We start from the raw sequence: 10,363 nt of genomic DNA on the forward strand, positions 1-10,363 counted from the left end.
TGGAACTCATGTGATATGGTTTAATAAAGCCTACATTCTAAATCGGAACTTGACCTAAGTGCTTTCGACCCATCGCGACCCATTAAGGTAGCTTACGCTATTTTAACGCGTCGTGCGCGCAAATGCGCATTCGAGACGTCTAACTAGTCCTTATGACAAGTATTATATGCCTATACATGTTTAATTATGTTAAATAATTAGTTACGTGTCAAAAATTTAGGTCACATATGCTTAATTACCAATTATGTATGAAAAGGGTATTTTGGTAATTTACCAAAGGCATATAAACTACCTATCATGCGACTAATCAAACCTAAGTGACCATAAGGTATAACCTCGGAAGGTTATTCCCTATGCTACTATGGTCACTAAACATGTTTGGTCAGATCCTAACGATCGACCAAACGGGTCGTGTTTGAAAGTCTAAGCGGGTGTTTATTCCGCTTGACTTACGACTCTACACAAGCACCAAACTAAAAAGTGACGAGCTAAACATGCTAGAACATGTTTAGTTAAGTTAGAAAACAGGTTTTGATATCAAAACAACCGGTTTTGACATCCTAGAGTAGTTTGGTTACAAAATACGCGAGAAAACACATTTTGGCCGAAACTACGACTCGTCACTGAGCCTAGATAACGTGGTAATCAGTAGGTATAGTCACTTAGGGACTATAACCATCGTGATTACGCTCACGTTATGAAGTTCAAACGAACTTCGCGTTGACCATAAACTAGTCAAAGCAGAAAGTCAAACGCAGTTTGACTTTAACGCTAAAACGAATGAAAAGAACGAAAGAACGCTTACAGAAGGTCCCCGCAAGATTTGATTCCGATTTTTCTCTCAGATAGGAAGCATATACTTACACTTAGAGAGCATAAATCAGATTTCAAATTGTGGGTTTTGAAGTGAAATGGATGGGGTATATATAGGATTTCTAGAACCGTTAAGATCGTTCCTCGAAAACTGAGCTTTGATCTGGACCTTACGTGTGTGCCCATGGTTTTCTAAAACCATGGGAGCCCCTAATGTGGACTATGTTCATTGAATAACAGCCCATGGTTTTGCAAAACCATAGGTGAAAACCATCAACACTTCAAAATGGACTAGGTTCATTGAATCTGCCAGAAATTTCAAAAATGGTCCCTACACTTGTAAAACTTGATTTTTTGGCACTTTTAAGCCCTGTTAACCCCATTTCAAGGATCTAAAATAACGTTAAAGTATAGGGAACTTAAAATGTACTCAAAAACATCTCGGATGTCGGTTCGTTTGGTCGTACGGTTGCGTTATTCGCTTAATTACGACGGAAGTCGTAACGAACGCAAAAACGATCCAAATTAAGCGACGAATGGAATTTTATCATGCCAAACACTAAAATAAAATATTTTAATGCTTACATAAATTTTTGGTTATCCGGATGTATTCAGAACGTAAGTTATGCGCGAAAATGCAAACTTATGCACTTCTTGACGCTTTTAGTCCCTGAATGAGCATAAAGTTTATTTTAGCATACCGAACCCCTCAAAGCCTATTTCTAAGCTATGTAAAGGTTATTTAGGGTATGTTTAACCTATGATCAAGTTTCAGAGTGTTCGTTACTATACAAATCGGTATAGTTTCGCAGTTTGACACAAATAGTCCTTGCGATCGAACAAAGTTGATTTTAACACACCAAACCATCCGGAACTTATTTCTAAGTTATGTGGAGGTTATTTAAGATATGTTAAGCCTATTTCACTATTCCGGAGTGTTTGTTGCATTAAACTGGTTATATTTACGCATCAGAGCGCGTATAACCTTCCAGAAAGCGATTTAAAGCTTGAAATTGGAGTTGAATCGAATTGTAAAATCACCAAACACAAATACACACATAATAACACCAAAACACATATAGTAACACCAAAGCACATTGTTTTATTAATAATCAACATTGTTTTATATCATACATCGATTACAGAGCACATTTGTCACAGTCTCCCCTACTTCAGGAAATTTTGTCCCGAAATTTTAACAGAGGAAGCTTGTGAAAACAAATGCGGATATTTGGTCATCATTTGGTCCTTACGTTCCCAAGTAAATTCTGGGCCACGTTTGGACTCCCAACGAACTTTAGCCAAATGAATCCGTTTGTTCTTCAACTGCTTGAAAGTACGGTCCACTATCTCCACGGGTCTCTCGACAAAGTGCATCGTTTCATCGATTCGGATCTCGTCGAGAGGAATGTGAAGATCAGCGTCAGCTAAACACTTTCGCAAATTGGACACGTGAAAAGTCGGATGAATATTCCCAAGCTCTGGAGGTAGCTCTAGTCGATAGGCAACCTTCCCAATTCTTTCCACAATCTTAAATGGTCCCACATATCGAGGTGCAAGTTTTCCTTTCTTTCCAAATCTCATGACTCCTTTCCAAGGTGAAACCTTGAGTAGGACACGATCTCCGACTTGAAATTCTAAGGGCTTGCGTCGCATATCCGCATAACTCTTTTGACGGCTTCGAGCTGTCACAAGATTATCGCGGATTTTCTTGATTTTGTCTATTGTTTCCAGAACGAGCTCAGGCCCAGTAAGCTGAGCTTCACCGGTCTCGTTCCAACAGATAGGTGAACGACATTTTCAACCGTAGAGAGCTTCGAATGGTGCCATTTTAATGCTAACATGATAACTATTGTTGTAAGAGAACTCGATCAATGGCAGATGAGAATCCCAATTACCACCAAAGTCTATCACGCATGCTCTAAGCATATCCTCCAAAGTTTGAATCGTCCTTTCAGATTGGCCATCTGTTTGGGGATGATAAGTGTTGGTGCACTTGTGTCTGTACTTTGTCTGTATTTTGTAATGTTATAAAACGATGTCTTTGTTAGTTTTGTTTACGTCTTGTGTTGATTTGTATATGTGTTTGATTGTAAGTTTGACCAAGTCAACCATCCTCCTGGTTTGACTTGGCCAAACAGTCAACACTAAGGTTGTAAGTTTGTTTGCTTCGAAGGATGTCATCGAAGGATGGTTTATATCCTTCGATGACCTCGAAACACAACCTTCGATGGATACAGATGGACCTCGAAGGATATATCATCCTTCGAGGTATGTATGGATCCTTCGGTAGATTTCTGGTCGATAGATGATCCTTCGACCAGACTATCTTATCCTTCGAGCATGCAATCTGTTATGGGTATATATATACCATGTATGGTTTCACTTCAAAGGAAGTCCTTAGAAAGTCTTGTTGATAGTGTATGTGAGTGAACCAAGTCTTGTAGAGAGCATTTTTCAGTTTGGTCAAGGGCTGTAACCGTGTCCACTGAAATACAAGAGAAAACTTTGATATATTGCGTGTCTACTCTTTCTCTTTGTAGCTTGTGCTTTCATATAAACTATCGGTTTGCATTCTAGCTTGGATTCCGCACTTGCTAGAGTGTTAAACATAACAAGGATAAGGTTTAACCTCAACCTTCGAGGGACCTACAAGTGGTATCAGAGCCGTGGCTCTTTTCCTTGTTAAAAACCGGGTTTGTACAAGACTTTGGAGTGTTTAGACAAAACTCACTTGGTTTAGCACCCGTTTTTAGTGTGTTTCTTGCATTTCTAGACTTAAAAACGTGTTCTAAACTAACCGGGTGTGTTAAGGGAAGGTTTGGGTAACTTAAAATCTTGTTCTAAAAGGTTTGGTAATTTCCGGCCAAAATTCCGGCTTACTCCGGTGACCGGTTTCTGGATAAGAAGCTTCCTTTTTGGGCAATATTTTAAAAGTCAAATCTGAGTTGGTGAAAAGTTGAGGTCTGAACATACCTTCTGCCGAAAGTTGTCTACCAACCCATCACCTTTTCACAAACCTGTCAACTTTGTGTCAGTGTGTCAGTGTGTTCGAAAGATATCCTTCGAAGTCGAAAGATTATCTTTCGATCAAGGAGGTTCGACAGATACCCATCCTTCGAACATCTTTCGAAGGCTGTGATCTATCTTTCGAGCCAAGGGATCTTTTCGAAGGATATATTGTTCGAGCTACTGTTACTCTTCGAAAGATAAGGATCCTTCGTCTTGGAGAATCTTTCGAAGTCGTTGTTCGAAATTCAACAGTGATCCTTCGAACACTGTTGATCCTTCGAACAAGTGTTATCTTTCGATCCTTATCTGTATAAATTTAACAGTTGTGATTTTCAGGTCTTTCGATCCAGTATCCTTCGGCTGTTTGTTCATTTTCAACATATTAACATAGTTTGTGAACATTGAATTTTCAAAAAGGAAAAACTTGTTTTTTCAAATTTTTAAATCAATTTTCACTTAATATATTAATTTTTATAAAATGGGAACAAACGGTCAGTGGGATCCAACCGCGTGGACTACAACAACTTTGACTCCACAGTCATCAGCTACGCAATCATCAGCTACACAGTCTACGTCAGATTTCAACAAAACTGCATGGATGCATGCTATTGCCCCACCTCAAGCTGCAATGATAACTGCAAATCAATGGGCATTGGTCACAAATCAAAGCAGCAGCATTCAAGCAATGATGCAGAACGACAGTGAAACTGGTACAAGCACAAAACCGCCAAAACTTAATCACATCAATGATTGGGGATGGTGGAAAGAAAGGCTGAGAACTTATGTTCAGGGGCAAGGTCAAGATCTATGGATGTGTTTCTTCACCCCATTTGAAAATGAGTTGGAAGTTGCAGGATCCAATCCAGAAACTTACAGCACTATGTCTGATGATGATAAGAAGAAATTTGAGTTAGAAAAGAAAGCATTCATGATTCTCACACAAGCTCTTCACAGAGACATTTACCACCAGTTTGTTTACTGTACGACTACTAAAAGCTTGTGGGATATGCTCACGTTACGATGTGAAGGAAATGCTCAATCTAGGAAGATCAAGCAAGAATTGCTGAAGAAAGAGTTTGAAGGTTTCACATGTATGGAGAATGAGGGTTTGGCAGAGTTATCTACAAGGTTCCATCACTTGTTGAGTGAGATGTTTGCCTTCCGAGTCACTGCCACTCCACAAGAAATGGTGAAGAGATTCGCTGATAGCTTACCAGCAAAATGGAGCGGTTATCTTGAAATTCTCAAGGAATGCGAAGTTTCAAACAGCTTTCATCTCAAACACCGGACCTTCCACAACAAATCAGTTTGATCCTTCAGCATACACGATGATGTATTCAAGACCAGATTCTTCTTCTCAACAACAACAGACAGCTCAGCAATTCACACCACCGCCTTTCTTAGACCCAAGCAGAGCTCAGCAGCAACAACCGCAACGGCAAGGGTTTTATGGAAACTCTTCAAATTTTCAAGCCACTTCCAATCCGAACACCATCAGATTAGACACTTCCAACTTTTCCAAAGTCACTGTCGAAATAGCCAAGGAGCATATGGAGATGTTGAATACCTTGGTTAGTGCTTATTGTGGATTAGTTGCAGGTCAGATTGAGAATATCAATCTAACAAATGAAGATTATCAGCAAGTGGATAAAGAAGAGTTTGAAATGATGGATATCAAATGGGCTCTTGCTAGTGCAATTCGAAGAGCAAAGGAGTTTATGGAAAGGACGGGGAGAACCAACTTGGAAAGCAACAACAACACCAAGTATGGTTTTGATAAGAATGCTGTCACTTGCTTTAATTGTGGTGAAAAGGGTCACTTCAAGCGGGAGTGTCAGAAGCCACCTAAGCAAGGAAATCAGAATCCCTTCAGGAATCAAGGACAACCACAACAGCAACAGAACAACAATACTGTCAGATCAATAGTTCCTGTTGGAGGAAATGCATCTGGATCCACAAACACTAATCCCCACAGAGGATTGGTTGTTCAAGCTGATGAAATCTGTAACTGGAACCTTCAGCTTGGAGAAGGAGGAAATGGTGGAACAGCATGTTATGCTAAAGTGGTTGAGAAGGTAGTTGAACCCGTGTCTGCTGGTGAATCTTCGGAAGATGAAGATAGTTCGGGTTATAGTGGAAGCATGGATGGGGAATCACTTGATGCTGGTGATCTATCAAGTGATGCTTTAGATTTGGAGGTTGATGAGCTTTTGGCTGAAACTGAAGCATTATGCAAGAGTAGATCTATTCTTTGCCAGAAATCTGCTGGAACTTCCGAGAAGCTTGCTCAGTTTTTCTCTGAAGATGGATCTTTTTCTTTTCATACAACTTTTATGGCTCATGTAGAAGGTCAAACCTCTCAGGTATGTGATACTAACTCTGACTCTATTTCTGCTTCTATTGAATGTGCCAAGTGTTTAGAATATGCAGAAAAGGAAATTCAGTTTGAAATCACACACAAACACAATCAAGAATTGATTGTAGATCTTTCTAAAGCAACCAAAGCTAACTTGTTTTTAACCAGAAATGAAAAGGAGTTTAAAGCAACAATTGCGTCATTAAAACATGATGTTTCTGAATTACAAAAGGCTGTTTTGAGAAAACAACATGCTAACAATAATCTAATTGACACAATTGAAAAGCAAATGGTAGAGTTAGCAACAGCTCGATGTGAATGTGAGACAATTAAGCAGAAATTGGAAAGCTATTCCAATTCCCGCTATGTTTTGGATCACATTATTGATGTTCAAAAGAAAAAGGGGGATGCAAAATGTATTGGTTACAAATCATGTCCTCCCCCGATGAATCACAATTACTCCAAGTTGCCTGATGACGAGGATATGCCCCGTTTTGAACCTACTGTGCCACTCGGTCTAGATGACTTTGCAGCAGGCCTCGGGTTCACAACTGATACATCATCCTCGGGTCATTCAGAATATGAGAATGTGACAGATTCATCGTGTGTTAAGGAACAGAGTCCTCCCATTATTGAGGATGCTGATTCTTCGGACGATGAATCGGAAGAAATTGTGAAACAACAGTCTAACTCGGTTACAACAGATATTCCTATCGAAAATCACATTCTGTGTGATCCACCAGTGAAACCGAGTAAGACTGAAATGTCAAAAGCAATGGAATCCCCTGTAGTTAGCTCTGAAGGGAATAACTTGTTGTATACGCTCAAAGGAGATAGCAAAATCTACTCTAACAAAGATTTTCCAATTAAAAATGTAAATCAAGATTTAATTGAGTAAATTTTTGAAGGATGCACTGATAAGTTTTTGGGGAACAAAAGTGGCAAAGTTACAGTCACTCAATGTGATCCAATTCCGTGTGAACAAATTAGAAAACAATACGGAAACCAAAAACTACCAATTGAGCGAAAACAACAAGTCAACTCCGGAAAGGGTAAGGTACAGGGAAAGAAGGCTCAGAACAAGAACGTTCAAGCACCTAAAGTTCAGCAGTCTAAGACTGAACAACCAAAGGTTCAACAACCTAAAGTTGAACAGTCTAAGGCTACTCAACCTAAGGCTGCACAACCTAAAATTCAACAATCAAGGGTTGAGCAACCTAAGGTTCAACAACAAAAGGTGCAAAACAAAAGAGCTCCTGTTAAGAGACAAGAACCAAAAATGAACTTTGTTGGATCCACTGGTTCAGACAAACTTGAAACATTTCAGGATAAATCTAACGTTGATTTTGTAAAACAAGTTAGAATTTTAAAACGAAATGATCAGAACAATTACACACAGCACACCAACGGATGTGATTTAGGTCCTAGTACGTCTAGATCACAAAGTTCATTGTCTGGTTCTTCGTTTGGTCATCAACATGTTTCTCCGAGGTTTGTAGAGCGGAGAACGTGCTTTGAATGTGGCACAGTTGGGCATATTGTAAGATATTGCCCATACCTGCAAAAGCTGAAGTAAAAAACGAGTGCTCCCCAAGAAATCAATTACCAAAAACGACCAGTTTCCCCGAAACAAGACCCACGTGTCTTGAAAGAAAGGGAAAAGAAGTTAAAGCAAAAGAATCAAAAGGTAATTGAAAAGGCCTTAAAATCAGAGGTTAAAGAAGAAAAACCTGTACAAGCAAAATCTACAACTGTAAAACCAGTAAATGCAAAAACAATTAATACAAATACTGGTAAAGGACAAACAACTTGGAAACAAAAACAGGTAATTCAATCAGGGGGAGCATCATAGGTTCTTTTTCCTAATCATCAAGTGATTGAAATCACCTTCCTTGATGATCAAGGACGACCCAAGTCCATAAAGGCTTGGGTCCCCCTCTCAAACTGATAAGTTAGTTGCATGTGCAGGCGGCTCCAGGAGGAACTATTAATAGTCATTGGATTGTTGATAGTGGGGCTTCCAGGCACATGACGGGCGACTATCGTCTTCTTTTCGATGTGCGAAGTATAAGAGGAGGATATGTTGCGTTTGCTGGAGACAAAGGAGGGTATATCACCGGCGAGGGAATGATCTCAAATGGAATTGTGAGTTTCGACAAAATCAATTATGTGCAACAGTTGGATCACAATCTCCTGAGTGTTTCTCAGATCTGCGACAAGAAGTTCACCGTGCATTTTGATGATGCCGGTTGTTATGTGCTGAAGCCAGGATTCAAGATTCCCGCAGAATGGATTCTCTTATCAGCACCAAGAGTTAATGATTTGTATGTCCTTGATATGAGCCAAGCAATAACTCAGTCCAAACAAGTTACTTGCTTTATTTCAAAAGCCACTGAAAAGGAGACGATCTCTTGGCACAGACGGATGGGTCATATTCACCTCAGAAAAATGAATCACCTTGTCAAAAACAATTTGGTGAGAGGTGTCAATGTGAAGAATTTTCAACTTCAAGATGTCTGTGTGCCGTGTCAGAAAGGGAAGCAAATCAAGAAATCACATCCATTGAAAAAGGTTAACACTGTAAACATGCCACTCGAACGTCTGCATATGGACCTTTTCGGCCCAGTCAAACAGAAGAGTGTGCACGGTGAGGTTTTCTGCTTGGTAGTTACTGATGACTATTCAAGATTTTCATGGGTTGACTTCATGGTTCACAAGAGTGAGACTCCAGAAATTCTAAAGAATTTGATCACCTTGTTGGAAAATCTTTATAATCTAAAGGTGAGGCGAATTCGAAGCGACAACGGAACCGAGTTCAAAAACAGGGTTATGGATGAATTTTGCACTGCAAAAGGAATCCTTCATGAATACAGCTCTCGGTACACGCCACAACAAAACGGAGTCGCTGAAAGAAAGAACAGAACCTTAATTGAGACTGCAAGAACCATGTTGGTTGAGTCTCAGCTTCCAGTTCGATTCTGGAGTGAAGCTGTTGGCTCGGCTTGCTACACGTTAAATAGGGTTCTCACAGTGAAAAGACATGGCAAAACGTGCTTCGAACTCCTACACAAGAAGACTCCTGACTTGGAATATCTAGAACCTTTTGGTGCACCATGTACCATGATTGAGCCTGACGGGAAGTTTGGTGCCAAAGCTATCGAAGGTTATTTCATTGGGTATGCTACTCCTAATCTGCGAGTATGGAACCTGACTACCAAAAGGATTGAAGAATGGGGTGAAGTAAGAGTTCAAAGATATTCTAATCCACCGAAGCCTTCTGGAGATCCATGGATGTTCGATTATGATGGTCTTTTCGACTCATTTAATCTGCCGACATTTGATGATGACAATGCAATTGCTCAAATGTTGTCTGAAAGCGAGAATGCGACTGGCTCTCAGTTAGCTCGTCCAATCATTGTTGATTCACAAGCAGCTTCTTCTGTCAACAATCTCGTTTCAAATGAGGTGTTTAATGATGTTGTCGATTACAATTTGTCATCGGAAGATGAGGAGTATGTTGATGCAAATTTATTTGTGAAGCACTGCGTCCGGTTCAAGGTACTTCAGAAGCAACGGATCCAGTGTCTGCGCCAATTATCCAAGAAGAAAATGCATCATCTTCTACAACTCAACAGCTTCAGAATGATATCGGGAATTTAAATATCAATAACTTGAGGTCAAATGTTGAAATTCCTCCAGTTTCTGAAACCCGAATTCATAACATTCATCCTCAGCAGAATATTATAGGTGATGTCCACAGTGGTGTAAGGACAAGGAATCAAATCAGAAATAACGAAAATGCTGGCTTGTATGCTGAGATACGAGAATCGGGACAACAAAATGATTGGTCTTTCGCCTGCTATGTTAGCCAAGAAGAGCCTAGATCTTGGAAGGAGGCATTGAAAGATGATTCCTGGGTGGAAGCCATGCAAGAAGAACTTCAGCAGTTCGAGAAGTTGGGCGTATGGAAATTGGTTGATAGGCCCGACAACTACAAGAAGATCGGAACTCGTTGGGTGTTTAAGTGCAAGAAGGACGACCGTGGGATTGTTTTCCGAAACAAAGCAAGGTTAGTTGTTCAAGGCTTCAGTCAGATCGAAGGTATTGACTACAATGAGGTGTATGCACCTGTTGCACGTCTGGAGGCTATTAGAATCTTTCTAGCCTACGCATCCTTCAAGA

The sequence above is a fragment of the Helianthus annuus genome, chromosome 4, assembly GCF_002127325.2.
Source record: "Helianthus annuus cultivar XRQ/B chromosome 4, HanXRQr2.0-SUNRISE, whole genome shotgun sequence".
Lineage (NCBI taxonomy): Eukaryota > Viridiplantae > Streptophyta > Magnoliopsida > Asterales > Asteraceae > Helianthus > Helianthus annuus.